This window comes from Plectropomus leopardus, chromosome 10 (assembly GCF_026936395.1).
Source record: "Plectropomus leopardus strain MGB_pleo_1.0 chromosome 10, ASM2693639v1, whole genome shotgun sequence".
NCBI classification, from domain to species: Eukaryota; Metazoa; Chordata; class Actinopteri; order Perciformes; family Serranidae; genus Plectropomus; species Plectropomus leopardus.
The window spans coordinates 23859619-23872532 of NC_142185.1; positions in this window are offsets into that span (position 1 = coordinate 23859619).

The following is a 12914-nucleotide window of genomic DNA, read 5'->3' on the forward strand; positions in this document are numbered from 1 at the left end:
ACCTGGTAAACGAATTTCATTCCTTTATGTTTTTAACATGTTTTGAATGACAATATACTGAACTGAAACACTGTTCTGCAGTGGTTGATGCACTTCCTTTGTGCCATAAATCTCGCTCTTCCTTCAAAATAGAAATGCAAAGTGAAAGCAAGGCCTATAGGGAGTCAATCTAAACGCCAATGGTGTCATTGTTCTATAGCCATTACATTGTGCAGTCTACATGTACTTCATAATGATGAGTGGGACCAAAACCTTAACCCCCCGCTGTGTTTTCTGCTGCTGTATTTCTGTGTGCTTTAAGAGGCTGGGTGTGGCTTCCTGGTGCTGGAGCTCTGCATGCACACCTGTTGCTCATTCCACACTCACCAATTGCAGCTTAAAAACCCTGCTCTCTCTCTTCCATGCTGCCAGATTGTTTTCGCTCTTCATGGTGGTACTGTTGCCTCATCTCCAGTGTTGTTTTCAGTGAACATCTTCCAGTGTGATTCTCTGTTTTTTGCTTATGACAATGTGCTGTCATCTCCATTTCCAGTGCCGAGCTCCAGCTCCTCAACCACATGCCGCCCAGCCTCTTACCACCTGCGCCAAAAGCTGCAGCTCCCTTAGTGCTGTAAGTCACACAAACACCAGATCTGTAAGCCACATGGCCTCCCAGCCTCAGCCTCACTTCAGTCTGCCTGCTTCATCCACCTGCAAAAACTCTATGGTAAATTCATTTTACCCCTTTTCCCCTTGTTTTGTGGTCTTGTTCTTGAGCCCAGTTTAAAACTGCAGTAAACCGTTACAGTGACATTGCTTATTGGTTTGTGGACTCCCACTTTGAAGCCTCAAGTTCTGCATGTCTGCGATCACTACCTTTTTTTTTTTTGGAGCCAGAAGTGACCATATTTGGGCGAGAGTTTGAAACTGTGGAGGAGCAAGGGGAGATCTGACTCATATACTGTAGCAACAGCCGGCAAACAGTCTGTCACTCAAAGCATCTTGTCTTTCATTATGCATAACTTCTAAGTTAAATAAAATAATAATAATAAAAATAAAATGTAAACACATGAGTTAAAAAAATATTGGCCCTTGTACAGTTATGAATGATGAAATTAGCTATAGAGACTAACACTGTTTTTGGTATTGGGCTGGAAACATGTTTATTTTAGCTGTAATGTCGGGCTTTTAATATGGGGGGTCTATGGGGATTGAGTCTTTTGAAGCCAGCCTCAAGTACCTCAAGTACCTCAAGTAGCCATTAGAGGAATTGCAGTTTTTAGCACTTCTGTGTTACTTAATTTTTCAGCCCTGAAGGTTACCGCTTGATTTGCAGCCTGGTATCAATTCCATTTTAAAATACTTCGCCTATTCACATTGTATTATGGCCCAAAGTCACACATATTCCAGAGCAGGGCTGCTCGAGTGACAGTCTGTCTACCTGTAGTGTCCTTTGATTCCAGTCAGACCCACCCTTTGCTCATCCACAGTGCCAGTCGTTTGCCCAAATATGGTCACTTCTGGCTCCAAAAATAGATGGCAATGACCAATGTGCCAAACCTGAGGTGTGAGACAGCAGTCCACAAACGAATGGATGATGTAATGGTAGCTACATCCATTATTTACATAGTCTATGGTGAAAAGAAAATTCACATTAATTTCACTCCTGATAAAATGTGTGAAAACTGAACGAAAGAAAGGGGACAAATCAGCAGCTGCAGCAGAAAAGAGGCCGCAGGTGTATCTGCAGCCATGAGGCAGAGTCATTGTGCTATCAACTTTTACACAATGATTAGTTAAAGCAAAAAAATGTGTCTGTTTCCTAAGGGTGTATCCTTTCACAACAGATTGGTCCCTACTCTCTGGATGTATTTCCTTCTCTAATGAAGGTGAAGTTAATACCATGATATTAAATATGAACAAATAATCAAATAAGGCTAAAAAAGCAGAGTATAATAGATTGTCTACATTCACTCAGTAGTCTGTAGCTTTGAAGACCTAATCTCATTCAGACTCTTAAGGCCGGCCTTCAGACAAAAACAGCCTCTCTTGGCCCATTTGCTGAGTCACAAGCACATAACATCTCATTCACCCACAACTGTCACTGTATGCAACGATTAGTTTCATAAGCTTTCATAAAGCAGATTAGAATAGCCGATTTGATGAGATAAGATTAAGGTCGGGGGCTAAAGATTAGGCTCAGTCATACTCCATTCACGAATAATTCACAATAAGGCCACATCAAATGAACAGCACAAACACGTATTGTTTGCATCCAAACATCACACACTCCACACCCAACCTCTGCCTCATCTCATTAGTCATAGGCAAAACAGATTATAGTCAAAGCTGGGGGGGGATTTGTATTGATGTGGCAGTGTTGTTTTAGATCTGAATATCATCATGTTGTTACTTACTGTCCTGAGTAGGGTATTTTTCTTTTTGTGTTTTTCATTTTTATTTTTTGTGTCAGAGACTGAATTGGATAGATAAACCTTTGTTGTAATGACAACTTATTCAGTTCTGTGTTTACACCCTCTTTAATGCCCCAAACAACATAATTAACATTGTACTTAACATTTTACTGGTTTTATGAGAGTTGTTTATAAACATATTTTTTAAATGATAACATGTTTCAGAATTCTGGTACAGACAAGTACAGAGACCCAGGCTGTAAAACACAATTAGATACAGATGAAATTTGTATGTTCAATATCTGTGAGTGAATGGGGCAGTACCCCTCCCAAATTCCACATTTGTATTTTTGCTATTGGAGTTTTATAACAGTTTGTTAATGAGGTTCTAACATACAGAAAGAAACATTTAATAGAAACAAGCCCCCTCAAGTTTAGGGAGAACTCATGGGTACCCATACATATTGGATGGAGTCATGTGACGCAATGCAAGAGAAGGCGGCTCTGCATCGCTTTGCTACTTTTACCCTCTTAAATATATATAACCACAGAATTAACGTTTGTTTGTTTGATTGATAAACAGTATGGGTGCTTCAAGGTATCGAAACCTTTGAGGTCATCAGATGTGGAGCTATAAAAAGCCATTGAGGAGCAGTGTCACGACACAGGCCTTCGCCAAGAAATTGGTAGCAATTATGCACCACTAACAAAGATCTCCAATGACATGGAGGGCTTAGCAGTTATACGTCAGACCACCACTTAAGTGGAGACTAAACTGTCTTCTTTAATAACATGAAGAGACTAGGTTCAAGAAGCGAGTGGAGTGTCTTGAAACAGCTGAGAGACAGTTAGAGGTGAATCTTCCACCTCACAAGAAAGATGTGGGGCTACTCTGGGAAAAAATACATGATATGGAGAATCGTTCAAGACACAACAATGTCTGTTTTACTGGCATTCCTAAGGACAAAAAAGGAGATGTGGAAACATTTTTTGATGAACTCATTAAGATATCTTGAAATGAGAGTTCAAGGGACCCTGTTGAAAATGATCATGGTAGTTGTTTCCTCACAAAAATTTTGTTTTCTAACTTTGAGCATTGTTCGGCCCCCTTCCCATATCATATCCCATATAACATATAAAACTTGAACTATTTCCTTATGTGGTGTAATGAGAATGCTGTACAGTCATTTTTGTATTTTATCAATAACATCAAAAGTAAGTTGGTTGTGGCAAAGGAAAGGGTCTGTACTATTCTACATATTTGGTTTTAATTTGATCAGAAGAAAAGACAAAAATGAAGCAAAAAAAAAAAAGAAACATTTGTGGAAAATGTGACTGGATATATAGCAATCGGTAATATCACTCTGTTATGGAAGGAAGCATGTTGGACACCATTTAAACTTCTCCTGTTTCTTTTTGTTTTAACATTTTAACATTGTACTCTACTAACCCTGTAACATCTTAAACCCAACATTGTAGCCAGGTAATGATAATGGAGGCTGTTTTCTCTGCTCTCCAGCACATACAATATGGATTGCTCCATTCAATCTCATGTTGTCACCCATAATTGACTCGATTCTCTAATCAATACAGCACACGCGAAACTGAAATTTCTCTTCTAGTTAATTTTTGTGCTGATTGATCACAGACGGGCTGACCTGGAGGAAAGACAGCGTGTGCAGATGGAGATCTCTGTCTTATTGGACATGACTGCACACGCCTTTATTGAGCCACAGCACAAGTGATTACAGATTTGATTACGTTAACCAGCTCATTGGAATGGACATAATCTATTTTTGATTAATTTGCAAATTGGACACATGGAGCGCCCGACTGTGTAGAAAGGTACAAGAAAGTCAATTATAGTGGTTGCTGTGTTGTATTCAGTGTCCTACCCACCTACATCATGTAATATTAGCGGTATATGTTTGATGAGGAACTGTGGAGCTGCAGAGATTTTTTTCTAAGACCTTTCTCCACTGTTTAAATTCCGCTCTTTACTGGTATCCTTACCTTATCCCCTCATAATGTGTCCACCTCTTTTTAATAATTTGTTGTACAGACAGTCAAAATGACTTGCATTTTCTCATTTCACAGATCACTGACACATATATTTATTTGAAATGCTCATTAGAAGGAACAGGAGACATATCAGGCGGACGCAGCCGTAGCATGCTCATTTGACCAGAAGAGAACCAATGATAATATGTTTATGTCGGCTGAAGACATACAACATATTTATTCATGAGCACATCTTCCCCCAATAAATTACTCTCCTGGCCGCACAGAGAGATGTAAAGGAAGCCTACCATCTGAGATCTTAGTTCTCTTTAGCTTTGATTAAACAGATATGAATGCATATGATATTCAAGCTCCATAATACCGTCATCAGTCATTCTTCATAATTATGCATCATTCGGAGTCACGTAGCTTGATATAAATGACAATGATGCATGAGCTCCCTTTTTGCCTTGGTCAGAACTGGAATATTATGACTGTGGCAGAGAGACTGCATGAAATATCAGTGTCAAGTGTATCTGTGTTCAAACAGAACACCTTGATCAAATATTGTCCCTTAATAAAATGGTTGTTAGTAGCAGTTATCCGCCTCATTTATATGGGTTAGAAGGGTCCTGTGCCAACCAGTAGGTTCAGAATGCTATTATCAGCTTATTAAATGGCTGACAGAGGAAGCCAATTCACGTACCTTACGTTGTAAAGGTTAAGTGATAGTTCGGGATTTTTGAAATGGGGCTGATTGAGATACTTATGCATAGTCAGCGCATAACATACAGTAGCTGCTGGCTGACGCATTGCCGGTTTGCAGAAACAGACAGGGCGTGCACCCCACAGGGGTCGATATCCAAACATATTTTAGACACTTTAAAAAAGACCTGCCTAAAAGATCATTATCAGTCTTATTGGATGTTATATTTGGAGTATTTTCACTTCTTTACTTTGCAGTCACACAGACTTTTTCTTTGGCACTACATTTCTCATCTGCCGCTGGTCTGCTGTTTGGGTCAGAGAGTGCTGAAACGAAACTTCACATTGGAAACTCTCAATACAGCATTCTCTTTGACAGATATTATATTTTTTAGGTAAACTTTTTCTAAAGTGGCTAAAACATGTTTTGATCTGCCAGCTTCTGTATGTAATACACTGATGATACATAATACACCTTCACCTCAAATCCCAAACTATCATTTTCAGGTTGTTGATGTCCCTGTCAGGTCAGAGCCTTACAGTTTTTAGTAGTCAGAGTTGTGTCAATCTCTACAAAGTTTACATGTACCATACACCTTATGAATAACATTGTATTGAATAACACTGCAATGTAACTCAAATACCCTGTGTGATTTCCAACCTCTTAAACAAATCGAACAACCACATCTCGTTAAATTCAACAAAAAATGTATTCACAACTCAAATAATCAGTTAATTAGTAGGAGTGTGTGCGTGAGTCCAGAATGTTCTCATCCCAACTTGGCACATGTTGCTGCTTTGTCAATGGATTTCCACATCTATTTTTTGCGCTCTGGTTTTTCTGCATCTGCTCTTTTCGCTCTGGGATGCCGCTATCATGACGTAAAACAAATGCACATAGTGGGATGACGTCACACGCAGTTATGTTTAAAGGAGCAAATGGAAACCACCAGTTGGACTGTCAACAAACGTACATAATTAGGCAACAACAACAAGGGCAAGGATGCTTCAGATTCTCAGTGAGATTCGCCCCCCCTCCCTCCTTCACAGCTACATCCATTATTTATACAGTCTGTGCCTAAATCTAACAAAATTGAAAGTGAAACCCAATGAAACTGCTTGCAACGCCAGTGCCCATTTGCAGATAACTGTGTTGTGAACCTACCAGTCAGTGAAGCAGGGTCCTGGTAACCCATATCAATGAGGCTGATAACCACTAATACCCATTTAATGAAGTACAACATTCGAAATGGGTGTCTTTTAAACAGTTCACATTTGGACATCTTAGGCTATTACAGGACTCAGGATAGTGTCCTGACAACTGATAATAAATGCCAGTTTATGGATTATAGAGAACATGGTGATATTTGTATTTTTGTCCACTGCAGCACAGTGATAATCAATGTGTAAATGTTGTTTCCTCAGAGTTAATCACACAGTCTACACGCCAGCGGAAGGAAGATTAAAGGAATGTGGGTAGCATCTACAGTATTTAAAGGAGTGTGTGGGAAGTTAGTCAGTTATGTGTGTGTGTGCATGCGTGTGTGTGTGTGTAAGCTTGAATTGATTTTTGATGTGACTTAGCCCCAACTGACCCGCTGATCTAATATTCATTCCCTTCTCCTAAACACAGTCTTGCTCTTGTTCTCTGGCTGTCACATAGACACACACACACGCACAAGCAATTGCAGCAGTTGTACGCATCACTGTTTTGTGCTTTTGAGCGTCTGGCACTGATAATGAATCCCCAAATATATGCCAGCGGAGGGTAAATGAGGTAAGTACGAACAATATTGCAGACATTACTCCCTTTAAAGAAGCACATTCTTCAGTAGTGTAATAATATGTCTGGCTTGTCCTTGTTTCACCCCATTCCAGTGTTTCTAGATAAACACCACAGCTGAATCCCACCAGATTGACAAACAACATAACTCGTAGTAGAGGCAAAACAAAGAGCAGTTGAATTAATTTTGAATTAACATTGAGACCAAGATTTCACTTTCAAGAACACAATCAATTGTAATTTAAGAAAGTTTAATTCTAGAAAGATACAAGAAAGATAGATATAAAGATAGAAAGATACTTATGAACAATAATATACATTAAAACACAATAAGATAACAGCAAACAAAAGTTCAACAAATAAGTTATAGGATATAAACTTATTAAATAAAACAGGTTGCATAAGTAAAACAGACATTGCTCAGTTAAAACAAGTACACTCTACAATATTGAGATTTAAATCCATAATTTGCCATAAAAAACAAAGGAGTTCACAGTATGCTCTAAAATGCCATTTGGGTGTTTAGAACAGATTATAAGAAGACATATTTGAATACAGCTACCTAAAAGAGAAACCACAGAAACCAGGTCGTTTGTACAAGAAGCTTATTTAAATATGGTTGTATTAAGAGAACTGAATACAGTGTTCGAAGCGTGACCCTGTTCATTCCTATAAGATTTTGCTCAGTGGTACATGAAGCCAAAGATGGTTGACATCCTGGGTGTAAAAATGACCCAAATCTTCTGAATCAGTTCACTTGCCCTAATGAGCAAGTGCACTAGAGACTTTGCCAGCCAAGCAGGTAACTTATGGTTTCGTGCCCCACTAACTTGAATGGGGATAAAATGATATAATAATGCAGCTCTTCTACTTTAAAAATGTTATTGGACCAAATGGTTCAAATCCTGACAGTGAAACAGGTCAAATTCATTTACTGATTTACACGTCTCTTTCCCAAAGTAAGTCTATGGGAAAGTCTTATGGGCCAATGGCATCATGTGGCAAACCTGCATGCTGTAGTTACACAGTTTTGACACTATGTCAAATTGGCTTCAAAAACAGGTTCACTTCCTGGGGGCTTGATAACAGCCCATGTTTATGTTGAGTGCTGGCAGCAACCTCTAGTGGCCATAGTAATAGTGATGGGAGCAAAGGAGGCAGTTAGGTCAGTCTTGGGATATTCTGTCAAATTTCTGTTCATGTGTTTGTGTCCACTTCCTGTTTTATTTTGAAATGTGTTCTCATTGTGTTTAGTGTTAATTTTGCTTCCTGAGTTTTCCCGCATTTTTTGATTGCCTCATGTGTTTCACCTGTTTCTTGTTTCACTCACCTGTGTGCAGTTCGTAATCAGCCCTTGTTTTCTTAATGGCCATGTTTTCTTTATTCATTTGCCAGATTGTCATTGTTGCGCTAGTGTGTTCATGCTTTCCAGCCTTTTCCTCGTGTTTGCTTACCTGGTTTTTGACTCTGCTTGGATTTATGGACTTTGTTTCTTGTATGATTTCCCTGAGTGGATTTTTCTGCCTTTGCTGACTGCCTACACATGTAAGTAAAGATTTGAATTTGATAAACTGTTCATGGTGTTTGGGGTTTTTCTCTGCATACAAGTCCCGATTTTGTTCTAAATTATTACGGTACATTGGAGTGTTAATGGAGTGAAGTTAATTGACAGTGTTGATCAGGCAAGTGTTAGTTCAACTCTACAGAGATGCAAGAAGCTCCAACCACAGGCACCTGCATTTCATTTCTACAGGGAAAGTGCAAACTGAAACAATCAGTGATGCTATAAACTGCAGTATGAACACAAACATCTAGAAATCACCTGCTTTACACAGCCTTGTGTGTTGCCATGACTTAACAGCAAGTTTGTCCAGCTTATTAACTGATGTTTGCTTGCGGTCTATGGTAGCTAACTAACCTTCAGTTACCAACCGTATCCAACTTAACCAACCGAACAACAATATACTTGTAGGCTAAAATCAATGAAAACAAAGTTTAATGTTTTTTACTTTTAAACAATACTGTTTGAGGTTTGAGGCTGGAACTAGTGGCTGAGTGGGTTTTTTATCCACCTTTACTGTGGTTGAACATTTAAGTGGCTGCAAAAAAACATGTTCCAACAGGCAGATATGCATCTTTCAAGTGTCATCTTCTCTCTGTAACTTGTACTTGTTGTATATTACACTGTTTGCTCTCTAAAAGTTAATTTACTTTGTCTACCTTTTGTAATCTCTCCTCTCAGGCACCTCCACACTAAGGCAAACAGGGGAAAAGAGTGTGCTCCTGAGATAGTGATGCTGTTCCCCTTCCTTAAGGATTCATATACCAAGGAAAGCTATGTAAGTCATAATTATTGTTGCTATGATGCTTTCATGTCATACTAACACAATGTGACCTGGCGCTATATGTATGACATTGATATTTGAATTCTCTGAAATTTCTTATGATTTTAATATGACACGGCATTTAATTTTTCTCAAATTTTAGTGACACTTCTATGATGCTGCAAGCAGCACAGGATACATTTCTTGGCATCTGAGAATAGTCCAGTGGACTCAGGCCAGTATTATGGATCTAATCTCATGGTGTTCCTTTAACTCTGTTTTGTGAGTTAAAAAAGGAGCTCTGGCATAGTGTTAAATGTTTAACTATTCCAAATGTTAATTTAACTCTGAAATGTGTTAATCAGCTCTGCAGGAGTTCAACACTGGACTTTGTGCTGTGTAGTATAAAGAGCAACACTGTTGGATGATGGATTGGACAAAAAACAAAACATGACTTTCACCTAGTAGACTGCAATTCGTGTCACGCGTGAAAAAAAAAGTTTAGTTATTTTAAGTTATGCACATATAATGTCACATTAAATGGTGACTTGACCTTAAAGGCACACAGTCATAAGATCAAGGATTTGTCTAAAAAGGGCCTCGGGTGGCTGCAACTCCGATATAGATATGATTGAGCATCATGAGTGCTCCCCTTACTAAACCTGGTGGATGATAGTTTCACTAGATGTTGTGAAACTGGTGGTATCTCATCCAACAAATGCAGCAGGGAAAAATAAAAATAAATTCTACTTTATATCTTTCCTTACCACCAGTGACCATCCTGGGCCCCTCCTAATAGACGAGTCTGAGCAAACCTCTTGTGTCACATTCAGAGTTTGTGTATGACCATATTCCAGTAAAGTATAAAAGTAAATGAGTCTGTAACAATCAAGGACCACCTAGTCAACTTTATATTGTGCTTTAACCTGGTGAACCATGAAACGCAGTTGATATAGTCTATAAAAACCCAGAGCTGTTGTTTTTGAAGCCAACACTGAAGATGAAGTACCAAAGAAACCTCTTCTCTAGCCCAATGCCTCGAAGCAAATGTGTATTTTTTTCCAACTTGGCAGCAACAGTCCCAGTTTCCCATAGATAGCATCAAATGGAAACAAGGAAGCTAAATCGAAGTCACTTGAGACACATTTGTTATGCATTCTCCATCCAGACATGAACTACAATCCACCTTAACTGGCTGTGGAAAAAATCTGAATAAATACATTGGTACAGGACACAAGACGTAATAGATTCACAGAGGAAACTATAATTCAGGGCTCACTGCTGTAAGGAACACATTAGAGCAGCAAAGTCACATTGTTGCATGCGGACTACATGGTTGAGCAGCCTCTTTGTGTGACGGCCATAAGTTTAACACAGACTGATAGTCTGCGCTTGTTGTTTGTTTGTCAGTGCCACAGGTTTTTCTTCTTTTTTCAGAGGGCAAACTGGTAAGATAAACAGGACACCAATTCAGGATGATCTTAGCTGGGATCACATGCTGTTAGAGGGTTTATACTGTATAGATGCTTTAAAGTGACTGCTGAGGGCTTGATACAGACTCACCCTGTTTTCTCTTGATATCACATCTCGTCAAAGGTTGGATGATTAATGAAAAAGATGGATAAAGATGGCACAGAGGAGGCAGGAAATAGATCATTGCATAAAGAGGTGCTACTGTGGTCATCACCACACAGTTTGTTGTTCCTCCAAGTAGCTCTTCTTTCCAAACTGAGCTTAGTCATCCTAATGATGGATGAAATGATGGACATCACTACTGAAATTGGCCCAAATAAGAATTCTTCCCATACACAGTCATTGGAAAGGGAGTTACTATGAAACACCTAATAAATTTTTCTGAGTATTAAGGCCCCCCACCCCCTGAAATGAGTTTTTATTATAAGAATTTGATCCAACTGATCTGGTCTGATAACATTTGGAAAGTGCAGAGGAGCTGTATGATTCAATAGCATGGCTAAGCGAGGAAGCCAGCAAAGGCTTTTTCGGCTTTTCGGCTGTCGCCATCTTGGTTTTTTTGGAGCCAGTAATTCGGTGAGAGGCTGAAACTGTGAAGCCGAGGACAGTATCGACAGAAGCCAAACACACTATCGACAGACTGCCTTGTGCTCAAAGTGGCCTTTCCTTAATTATGCCTAATTTTAAGCCATAAAATTTAAACAGGTGACTTGTTTTTCTGTAACATTTTTATTTCTGCTGTAAGGTTTGGCAGTTTAACATGGGGGTCTGTCAGGATTTTCTAGCTTTTGGAGCCAACCTCAAGTTGGTCGTTCAAGGAACTGCAGTTTTTGGAACCTCCACACTGGCCTCATTTTTCAGTCTCGGAGGTTGCTGTTTGCTATAATCATGACTTCCAGTTCTGTTCTGTACGTCCATGGTGGCAGTATTAAAAATATAATGCTTCCAGCTTCCTATGTTTTCAGGTTTGTAGGACATTTTTGGAATTTAGAGCCTGACTCTTAATAGTTGTGCTGCTAAGGGGGGGGCATAACCACTCTGATACAATCACTGGCCTCCCTCGTAAAAATAATTGAAAATAATTGGAGGCCTCTGTGTGCTGTTTTTAAGACTTGGCTTGTTCCCAATAAATGTTCTATTCCTTACAAATGACGTACTGCTTCAAATTAAAGCTATTTATTTGTTATTCAAGGAAAAGGACAACCAGCCTATTTGAAGAACAATAAAAAAAACATGTATACAGATATAGAAGAAATTAAATCTCAATTGTTATGGAACTTAACATGTTAACTGTACCCATATTAGTCTATGCAAATTAAATAATCAGTAACATTAGCAGTAAAATATGAAACAAAACTATATCAGTATACAATTCCTTAACTCTCATATTGACATAGTTTTCAACCAGCCTATATATAAAACAACAGCATTAAAGAATCCCTGAAATTCAGTAATGACTTTTGGTTTTGGTGACTTCCCAACCTTTTACGTAGCCCCATCTGGCCACATCTATGAAATGTTTCTGGGGGTGCCACGGCTCTTATTTGGCTTTAACATATTTATTTTATTTTTTTAATTTATTTATTTTGGCCTGTTATAGGCTATACACTTGTCCACATACACATGTATTTTCACAGACATACACTCATGCACACTGCCTGTTACACAGAATGCTAGCAGATTAGCTAAAGCTCTTAAGAAATAATTTATGATAAAAACCTATACCCTAGAGGCTGCGGGTAATGCAAGTATTAGGGGCTATAGTCTCCAATCAAGCCATGTGTGACTGTGCGCGCGAGTGTGTGTGTGTGTGTTAATTCCTATAATGGTACTACTGTATCAATAAGGGAGATGATGGTGTCACTGTGCAGTAAATTTTAGCATACATTTGTGCAGGGGGTGGGGTGGGGTGGTTCTAATCTTAATGAGGACAGAAAAGAGAGCGAGACAGGTCACAAAGTTAAATTATGCATGTAGTGTAATTAGCTAATCAAGTGTTTAAATTAGATGTTGATGACTTTGCCGCAAATGAGAAGATGGCAACTCCCTCAAGTCAAAGAGGTCTTTCCCAGACGAAAAGTGGATCTCTAGTGACAAGGAACACAGTTATTTGTTGTTTGTGCACAAACATGTTAATTCCACGCACAATTTGTGTTATGAAGTGTGGTTGTTTTATCTAAAATTAGCCTTTGTTACCAGGTGTAACAACATTGGATGCCTGGTTGTTTTCACCTT